The following is a 10,908-nucleotide window of genomic DNA, read 5'->3' on the forward strand; positions in this document are numbered from 1 at the left end:
CCCTGTTGGACTAAACTTTGATCCCTGTGGGACTGGACTGTGACACCTGTGGACAGGTCTGTGACCCCTGTGGGACTGGACTGTGATCCCTGTGGGACTGGAATGTGACCCCTGTGATTTGGACTGTGATCCCTGTTGGACTAAACTTTGATCCCTATGGGACTGGACTGTGACCACTGTGGGACAGGACTGTGATCCCTGTTGGACTGGTCTGTGACCCCTGTAGGTCAGGACTGTGATCCCTGTTGGACTAAACTTTGATCCCTGTGGGACTGAACTGTGACCGCAGTGGAACAGGACTGTGATCCCTGTGGGACTGGACTGTGATCCCTTTTGGACTAAACTGTGACCCCTGTGGAACAGGACTGTGACCCCTGTGGTACTGGACTGTAACCCGTGTGGAACTGGACTGTGATCTCCCTGTTGGACTGAACTTTGATCCCTGTGGGACTGGACTGTGAACTCTGTGGGACAGGACTGATACCCCTGTGGGACTGGACTGTAACCCCTGTGGGACAGCACTGTAATCCCTCTGAGACTGGACTGTGAGCCCTGTGGGACTGGACTGTAACCCCTGTGGGACAGCACTGTGATCCCTGTGGATAAGGAATGTGATCCCTGTGGGACTGGACTGTGATCCCTGTGGGACTGGATTGTGACCGCTGTGGAACATGACTGTGATCCCTGTTGGACTGGACTGTGATCCCTGTGGGACTGGACTGTGACCCCTGTGGGACAGGACTGTGACCCCTGTGGGACTGGACTTAGATCCCTATGGGAATGGACTGTGATCCCTGTGGGACTGAACTGTGATCCCTGTGGGAGTGGACTGTGACCACTTTGGGACAGGACTGTGATCCCTGTTGGACTGGACTGTGACCCCTGTAAGTCAGGACTGTGATCCCTGTTGGACTAAACTTTGATCCCTGTGGGGCTGGACTGTGAATCCTGTGGACAGGACTGTGACCCCTGTGGGACTGGACTGTGATCACTGTGGGACTGGACTGCTACCCCTGTGGGATAGGACTGTGATCCCTGTTGGACTAAACTTTGATCCCTGTGGGACTGGACTGTGACCGCTGTGGGCTAGGACTGTGATCCCTGTGGGACTGGACTGTGACACCTGTGGGACAGGACGGTGATCCCTGTGGGACTGGATTGTGACTACTGTGGGATATGACTGTGATCCCTGTGGGACTGGAATCTGATCCCTGTGGAACTGGACTGTGACCCCTGTGCGACTGGACTGTGATCCCTGTGGGACTGGACTATGATCCCTGTGGGACTGGACTGTGAACCTTGTGGGACTGGACTGTGATCCCTGTGGGACAGCACTGTGATCCCTGTGGGACTGGACTGTGACCCCTGTGGGACTGGACTGTGATCCCTGTGGGACTGGATTGTGACCGCTGTGGGACTGGACTGTGATCCCTGTGGGACTGGACTGTGAACCTTGTGCGACTGGACTGTGATCCCTTTTCGACTAAACCGTGACCCCTGTGGGACAGGACTGTGACCCCTGTGGTACTGGACTGTAACCCGTGTGGAACTGGACTGTGATCCCTGTTGGACTGAACTTTGATTCCTGTGGGACTGGAATATGAGCCCTGTGGGACTGGAGTGTTACCGCTGTGGGACAGGACTGTGATCCCTGTTGGACTAAACTTTGATCCCTGTGGGATGGGACTGTGAACTCTGTGGGACAGGACTGTGACCCCTGTGGGACTTGACTGTAACCCCTATGGGACAGCACTGTGATCCCTGTGGACAAGGAATGAGAACCCGTGTGGAACTGGACTGTGATCCCTGTGGGACTGGACTGTGATCCTTGTGGGACTGGACTTTGATCCCTGTGAGACTGAACTGTGACATCTGTGGGACTGCACTGTGACCCCTGTGGGACTGGACTGTGACCGCTGTGGGACAGGACTGTGACCGCTGTGGGACAGGACTGTGATCCCTGTGGGACTGGAATGCAACTTCTGGGGACTGGACTGTAATTCCTGTGGGACTGAACTGTGACCGCTGTGGGACTGGACTGTGATCCCTGTGGGACTGGATTGTGACTGTCGAAATCTCGACCTCAGAAAAGAATGACTCCGACACTTACAGCTCCGATGGAAGTTTCCCTTTTAATTTACTTGCTCGCAAGGGGTAGGTTTCACTCAGTCAAGGGCAAAATGAAACCTCCGCAATGGTACAGCTTCACAAGATATTTATACAGTAAAACCCAAGTTCTGGCCTCTCCCTGTGTATTGCTCTGTCTTACAGTCAGTGAATACAGATAAAGAGTTAATTACTATATCCTGGTCCTGAAATGGTGTCAAGATATTTCCTTTTGTCAGGGTTATCAGAAAGCCAAACGGCCATTACTCCATGAGTCATAGGTAATGGGCTATCACCTGTCTTGTATTGTATCAGGATTATCCAATTTCCTGGTCAGTTTACCTGTTTGCTTCAAATGGATGAGGTAAAGGAAAGAGATAATGGCTAGAAGATAAGGGTGGGGTGACATGGAACTCCTGTAGTGTAGACAATAGGAGAGCACCATGGGGGTTACTTGTCTCAGCATGACTTGTCTCCTAGCTGTCTGATAACCATCAGTCATCTAACAGCAGATTTAGCTGTTCATAATAAGCTGGCTGCTAAAATGCAGAAAGTTCTGGAAGGGCCAGGACTCCATTTTAATCAAAAGGCACACAAATACCGTATGGTATCAGCTTAGATAAAAATACATTTCCACATTCCCCCATTTTGTCCTTCACAAGGACAACTCAATCAATTCTGATCTTGTACAGTCTCTCCATTTCCATTTCTTTTAGTTTCATTACTCACTAGGCATATTATACCCTCAGGATTTCCTATTCTGGGAGTAATGCTTAGGAAGGGAGGCTGATGGTTATTATCATAATTGGGCTGGTACCATCCCTGGAAGGCTGTAAGTTTATACCCTGCCGACATCCATTCTGTTTGCTCCTTTGTTTCTGGCCCCTTAGTTAGTTTTGTCCTGTTTTGCACTGTCAACCATTCTACCATTTCTGATTCGTTAAAGGGGACAGATCTCAGGGGAATACCCCCCCTGGAGTGGACAGGTACATGGGAACATATCCAGCAACTCGACAAGTTTCTTTCTTGAGCATACCTATGACTCAGTGCCATAAATACGTTTACGTGCAATTCCCTTCGGTGGTGGGTCTGTACCCCTGGTGTAATCAATAATGCGAAGTAAAACCCTGTCAAGCCCAGCACCATCAGTCCCCATAGTCCATACAGTTCTTTATTCAGTCTTCCTTTTTCTGTTCCTCTGATTCCTTCGTCCCTTCCTCCTGGTCGGGTGCCCATTTGCAATGGGATGCGTGGATCCATGTTGGTCTTTCCTTTACCTTGATTGCAGTATTGGTCGCCAGCAAGACCTGGTATGGTCCTTCGAATCTTGGCTGTAGACTGCTTTTCCTTTTAAAAATCTTGATGTAAACGAATTCCCCTGGCTCCAGGTTATGACACTTCCCTTCCGCTGGCTTGACTTGGGCTTCCTTTACCTGTGAATGAAAGCTGGAAATACATTTGGTTAGTGCAATACAATAATTCAACATATTTTCCTCCATTTTGTGGATGTCCATCTGTTTTGCAGTAAATGGTGCTGTAAAAGGTAGTCGTTGGGGACGTCCCATAACTATCTCATGTGGTGACAAGCCTGTTGTTCTGTTGGTTGCAGATCGCATTACCATCAAAGCTAAGGGCAGCAGTTCTGTCCATTTCAGTCCAGTGTCATTGCATAGTTTTGCCAGCTTATTTTTAAGCATTCCATTATATCTTTCAACAAGTCCAGCTGATTGTGGATGATAACTGCAATGAAAACGTTGATTAATCTGTAAAGCTTTACACATTTCTCTTATGACAGTTCCCATGAAATGTGACCCGTTATCACTGGAAAGCTTAGCAGGGATTCCGAAGCGCGGTACAATTTCTTTTAACAAACATTTAGCAACAGTAGTGGCATCGGCCTTTTTACATGGAAAGGCTTCAATCCATCTAGAGAACACATCTACAATAACTAATACATACTTGAATCCCATACACATAGGTAATTCAATAAAATCCATTTGTAAATGTACAAAAGGCCCGACTGGATTTGGGTGGGAGGCAGATTCTACTTTTTCCGTCTTACCCGGATTCATTGTCTGACAGGTAACACAATTTTCACAGATTTGTTTTGCAATTGCCGAAATACCTGGTGCATACCAAGTTGCCAAAATATAATCTGCCAATCCCCCTTTGCCTGCATGTGTGAATGTATGAACACATCGGGCAATCCATGGAAGTAAGGATCTAGGGGCCACCACGCGGCCGTCATGGTGAACCCATATTCCTTCTGGATTTTATAACATTGATCCTTCGTCCAGGTCACCACCTCCTCCGTACTGGCCCAGGTCACCACCTCCTCCGTACTGGCCCAGGTCACCACCTCCTCCGTACTGGCCCAGGTCACCACCTCCTCCGTACTGGCCCAGGTCACCACCTCCTCCGTACTGGCCTGTGTCTGAAAGGCCAGCACGTCATTAATAGTGGGTGGCGGGTCTGAGCAATTATTTTTCCTTAGTGGGAACAATGACACCTGCATCCCCCCTTTCGACAGAGCTGCTGACTTAGCTGCATTATCAGCTCTACCGTGTAGATATTAACTGTGTGTCCTTCAGCCAGAATACAGGCTCGAGTTAACGCAAACAATTCGGCTTGTTGGGCTGAAAAGGAGTCTGGAAGAGAGGCTGTTTCGACAACATTAAACTGAGTTACAATTGCATAAGCTGCTCTAGGTTGGCCCCTATCATTTCGTAGGGCTGATCCGTCAACATAGTACACTAGATCAGGGTTACACATTGGTACATCTGTTAGATTGATACGTGGTTTAGTCACTAATTCGGTTACCATTTCACATGAATGGGGTTCGCCGTCGTCTTCCGTGGGGAGTAGAGTGGCTGGATTTAAGGTAGTACATCTTTTGATGACAAGGTTCGGATTTGATAACAGTTCGACCTCGTATTTAGTGGTTCTCGCGGAGGTTAGGTGTTGGGTGGCACATTTAGTAAGTAAAATCTCGACAGAGTGTGGGATATATAAAATGGTCTGATGATTTAGAGTTATTGTCTGAGCCTGTTGCATAGCATAATAAGCTGCTGCCAACGAAGGAAGACATCCTGGTAGTCCGCGTGCCACTGGGTCTAGTTGGGTACTGAAATACGCTACCGGTCGCTGCCTGTCCCCATGTAACTGAGTCAAAACAGATTGTGCAAAACCCGACTTGTGATGCACAAATAAGTTGAATAGCTTAGTGTAATCTGGTAATCCCAAGGCTGGTGCTGAAGTGAGGGACTGCTTAAGGTTCTGGAAAGCATTCCGGGATACTTCATTCCACATCCTTTAAGCATTGTGAGAATATAGTAGATTCATTCACAGCTCGTAGGTCATGGACAAACCTCCATTTGTGTGGGCTTCTGAACTGGACAAATCTGTGTGTTACACGGACTTCTCATTTATGCTTATAGTGATTCACAGATCACAGAATGTAAAGTACTTGTTTTCTAATCTTATTAAAAGGCCTCCAAACCCAAGATTTTTCCAATACATTCAAAATGTTGATCAAGGAGATCACCTGAAATATCTCAAAATCCCAATTCAATTATTGTACTGCCACTCTTTATCCAAAAAAATCCTCCTACTGAGTTAGAAGCTTTTGTACCAAGATTTTACACCAAGGACAATGAGAGTGTACTCCCCCAGCCTGCACCTCGAGAGACCCACAAAGGCTTTTTAAAAAAAAAGCATTACAACTTTTAACCACCGGGACCATGTCTCAACAAACCCATCCTTTGTGCATTTCCTAGCTCCGTAACCTCTCATCCGAATAAATCCACACCTGCGCTTCTAACTTAAAATGTCTTAAACTTCCCACATACAGGACAACACTATGAAGGGTTAAAAAAAACTTCACTTTGTTTGAAAAAGTGGGCGGAGCTAAAACAAACAGGCAGCTCCACAACTTTTCCAAACAGGTTTCCAGACACAAGGAAAAAAGACAGAAGCACTCTCATTCAAAGACAAGACATTCACGCACTCTCATTCAAAGACAAGACTCTCTCCATTCAATAAAGCTTTTTCTTTTACTAGCTTCATTTTTTTTTTCATAAGTCACTATCAGGTTCTCTTTTTTTTTACATTTGATTTACTTCCTCTGTTAATTTTACATGGGCTTGAAGAATCGGAACCCAGGCCTTTTCTATTACTTTCCTTTTTTTTTGGATCTCTGTTTATAAGACACTCCTGGAGACAAGTTGTTCTCTCTAAATTAAATGAACCATCGGGTGGAAATGGCCTGTTTTCACCCTTAGTCCACTTTACTGGTTTTTGTTTCTTTGGTCAATTGAAGACTGACCACAATTCTGGAGCATGACATAGGCTGGTGTGCCTTTTGTGGTGTTTTAACTTGCTCCGGCACCCATTCTGGATGATTAAGATTTTCCCACAGTTTCTGATCTCACAATCCTTTCGGCCAACCGAGTTCTCTACGCCCACTTCTCCTGGCCGTTACGTGGCCTGAAAAGGCTCTTAATTCGGGCTCAGTCTGGGTGTGTGAGATATGTTGGCACGAACCAATCGTAGTTGATCAATCAGTTACTGTTTCTTTTCTTAATCAATCCTTGTGGTTTTTTTTTTCCGAATCACAATTTTCCCTAGTGACTCTTCCCGTTTCTCTAATGGCAATGACTCACAAAGGTATTGCACACAACAGTAATACAAGGACAACAAACAATATTCCCGTGAGTACACAAATCATAATCTCTAAACAAATTCTCAGTCTGCGTTGTACGCCACTACAGACCGAGTCCTTAACTTATCCTAATAACAGCTGATAAAACTTAAGGTTCCGTACCCAAACTCTTTGATCGATTGCGCTCTTTTTTTTTAATAGTCTTATCACATAAGAACCCCTTCCGAATTAAAAACAATAAAAATCTTATCACATAAGAACCTTCGATCGATTATTAGCGCTTTCTTTTTTTCTTTTCTTTTAATAGTCTTATCACATAAGAACCCCTTCCGAATTAAAAACAATAAAAATCTTATCACATAAGAACCTGGAACCCTTTTCGATCGACTAGCGCTTCCTTACCTACTGAAACCTTCCCCGGGCTGTCTCGAGATTTTTTCCAGAACCTGTTCTCTTCTGCTGGCGAGCTGAGAAAGAAATGGTTATAAAAAAAATACCTTTAACTTTTAAATGCCGAGTCTTGTAGATGCAGTACCTCAGCTGTGGACAACAGATTACATCTGCGATTCAACAGTGAAGAAACCTCTTGTGAGCAAAGGCTCACCTTGTTTGGCCACCGAAGCCTTTCACTGGAGAGGCACTATGCCTGTATCCGTTTTACTCACAGAACAGAGAGTATGCATCTCGGTGGAACCTCCAATAACTGTCGAAATCTCGACCTCAGAAAAGAATGACTCCGACACTTACAGCTCCGGTAGAAGTTTCCCTTTTAATTTACTTGCTCGCAAGGGGTAGGTTTCACTCAGTCAAGGGCCAAATGAAACCTCCGAAATGGTACAGCTTCACAAGATATTTATACAGTAAAACCCAAGTTCTGGCCTCTCCCTGTGTATTGCTCTGTCTTACAGTCAGTGAATACAGATAAAGAGTTAATTACTATATCCTGGTACTGAAATGGTGTCAAGATATTTCCTTTTGTCAGGGTTATCAGAAAGCCAAACGGCCATTACTCCATGAGTCATAGGTAATGGGCTATCACCTGTCTTGTATTGTATCAGGATTATCCAATTTCCTGGTCAGTTTACCTGTTTGCTTCAAATGGATGAGGTAAAGGAAAGAGATAATGGCTAGAAGATAAGGGTGGGGTGACATGGAACTCCTGTAGTGTAGACAATAGGAGAGCACCATGGGGGTTACTTGTCTCAGCATGACTTGTCTCCTAGCTGTCTGATAACCATCAGTCATCTAACAGCAGGTTTAGCTGTTCATAATAAGCTGGCTGCTAAAATGCAGAAAGTTCTGGAAGGGCCAGGACTCCATTTTAATCAAAAGGCACACAAATACCGTATGGTATCAGCTTAGATAAAAATACATTTCCACATGACCGCTGTGGGACATGACTGTGATCCCTGTTGGACTGGACTGTGATCCCTGTGGGACAGGACTGTGACCCCTGTGGGACTGGACTGTGATCCCTGTGGGACTGGACTGTGAGCCCTGTGGTACTGGAATGTGATCCCTGTGGGACTGGATTGTGACCCCTGTGGAACTGGACTGTGACCCCTGTGGGACTGGACTGTGACCGCTGTGGGACATGACTGTCACCCCTGTGGGACTGGATTGTGATCCCTGTTGGACAAAACTTTGATCCCTGTAGGACTGGACTGTGAACCCTGTGGGACTGGACTATGATCCCTATGGGACTGGACTGTGATCCCTGTGGGACTGGACTGTGATCCCTGTGGGACTGGACTGTGACCACTGTGGGACAGAACTGTGATCCCTGTTGGACTGGACTGTGACCCCTGTAGGTCAGGACTGTGATCCCTGTTGGACTAAACTTTGATCTCTGTGGGACTGAACTGTGACCCCTGTGGGACAGGACTGTGATCCCTGTTGGACTAAACTTTGATCTCTGATGGACTGAACTGTGACCGCTGTGGGACAGGACTGTGACCCCTGTGGGACTGGACTGTGATCCCTGTGGGACTGGATTGTAACCCCTGTGGGACATCACTGTGATCCCTGTGGTTAAGGAATGTGATCCCTGTGGGACTGGACTGTGATCCCTGTGGGACTGGACTGTGACACCTGTGGACAGGACTGTGACCCCTGTGGGACTGGACTGTGATCCCTGTGGGACTGGATTGTAACCCCTGTGGGACATCACTGTGATCCCTGTGGTTAAGGAATGTGATCCCTGTGGGACTGGACTGTGATCCCTGTGGGACTGGATTGTGACCGCTGTGGGACATGACTGTGATCCCTGTTGGACTGGACTGTGATCCCTGTGGGACTGGACTGTGATCCCTGTTGGACTGGTCTGTGACCACTGTGGGACAGGACTGTGATCCCTGTTGGACTGGACTGTGACCACTGTGGGACAGGAATGTGATCCCTGTTGGACTGGTCTGTGACCCATGTGGAAGGACTGTGACCCCTGTGGGACTGGACTGTGATCCCTGTGGGACTGGACTCTAACCCCTGTGGGACAGGACTGTGATCCCTGTTGGACTAAACTTTGATCCCTGTGGGACTGGACTGTGACCGCTGTGGCACAGGGCTGTGACCCCTGTGGGACTGGACTTAGATCCCTATGGGAATGGACTGTGATCCCTGTGGGACTGAAATGTGATCCCTGTGGGACTGGAATGCAACTTCTGGGGACTGGACTGTAATTCCTGTGGGACTGAACTGTGACCGCTGTGGGACTGGACTGTGATCCCTGTGGGACTGGATTGTGACTGTCGAAATCTCGACCTCAGAAAAGAATGACTCCGACACTTACAGCTCCGATGGAAGTTTCCCTTTTAATTTACTTGCTCGCAAGGGGTAGGTTTCACTCAGTCAAGGGCAAAATGAAACCTCCGCAATGGTACAGCTTCACAAGATATTTATACAGTAAAACCCAAGTTCTGGCCTCTCCCTGTGTATTGCTCTGTCTTACAGTCAGTGAATACAGATAAAGAGTTAATTACTATATCCTGGTACTGAAATGGTGTCAAGATATTTCCTTTTGTCAGGGTTATCAGAAAGCCAAACGGCCATTACTCCATGAGTCATAGGTAATGGGCTATCACCTGTCTTGTATTGTATCAGGATTATCCAATTTCCTGGTCAGTTTACCTGTTTGCTTCAAATGGATGAGGTAAAGGAAAGAGATAATGGCTAGAAGATAAGGGTGGGGTGACATGGAACTCCTGAAGTGTAGACAATAGGAGAGCACCATGGGGGTTACTTGTCTCAGCATGACTTGTCTCCTAGCTGTCTGATAACCATCAGTCATCTAACAGCAGGTTTAGCTGTTCATAATAAGCTGGCTGCTAAAATGCAGAAAGTTCTGGAAGGGCCAGGACTCCATTTTAATCAAAAGGCACACAAATACCGTATGGTATCAGCTTAGATAAAAATACATTTCCACATGACCGCTGTGGGACATGACTGTGATCCCTGTTGGACTGGACTGTGATCCCTGTGGGACAGGACTGTGACCCCTGTGGGACTGGACTGTGATCCCTGTGGGACTGGACTGTGAGCCCTGTGGTACTGGAATGTGATCCCTGTGGGACTGGATTGTGACCCCTGTGGAACTGGACTGTGACCCCTGTGGGACTGGACTGTGACCGCTGTGGGACATGACTGTCACCCCTGTGGGACTGGATTGTGATCCCTGTTGGACAAAACTTTGATCCCTGTAGGACTGGACTGTGAACCCTGTGGGACTGGACTATGATCCCTATGGGACTGGACTGTGATCCCTGTGGGACTGGACTGTGATCCCTGTGGGACTGGACTGTGACCACTGTGGGACAGAACTGTGATCCCTGTTGGACTGGACTGTGACCCCTGTAGGTCAGGACTGTGATCCCTGTTGGACTAAACTTTGATCTCTGTGGGACTGAACTGTGACCCCTGTGGGACAGGACTGTGATCCCTGTTGGACTAAACTTTGATCTCTGATGGACTGAACTGTGACCGCTGTGGGCTAGGACTGTGATCCCTGTGGGACTGGACTGTGACACCTGTGGACAGGACTGTGACCCCTGTGGGACTGGACTGTGATCCCTGTGGGACTGGATTGTAACCCCTGTGGGACATCACTGTGATCCCTGTGGTTAAGGAATGTGATCCCTGTGGGACTG

This window comes from Pristiophorus japonicus, unplaced genomic scaffold, assembly GCF_044704955.1.
Source record: "Pristiophorus japonicus isolate sPriJap1 unplaced genomic scaffold, sPriJap1.hap1 HAP1_SCAFFOLD_158, whole genome shotgun sequence".
Classification (NCBI taxonomy): Eukaryota; Metazoa; Chordata; class Chondrichthyes; family Pristiophoridae; genus Pristiophorus; species Pristiophorus japonicus.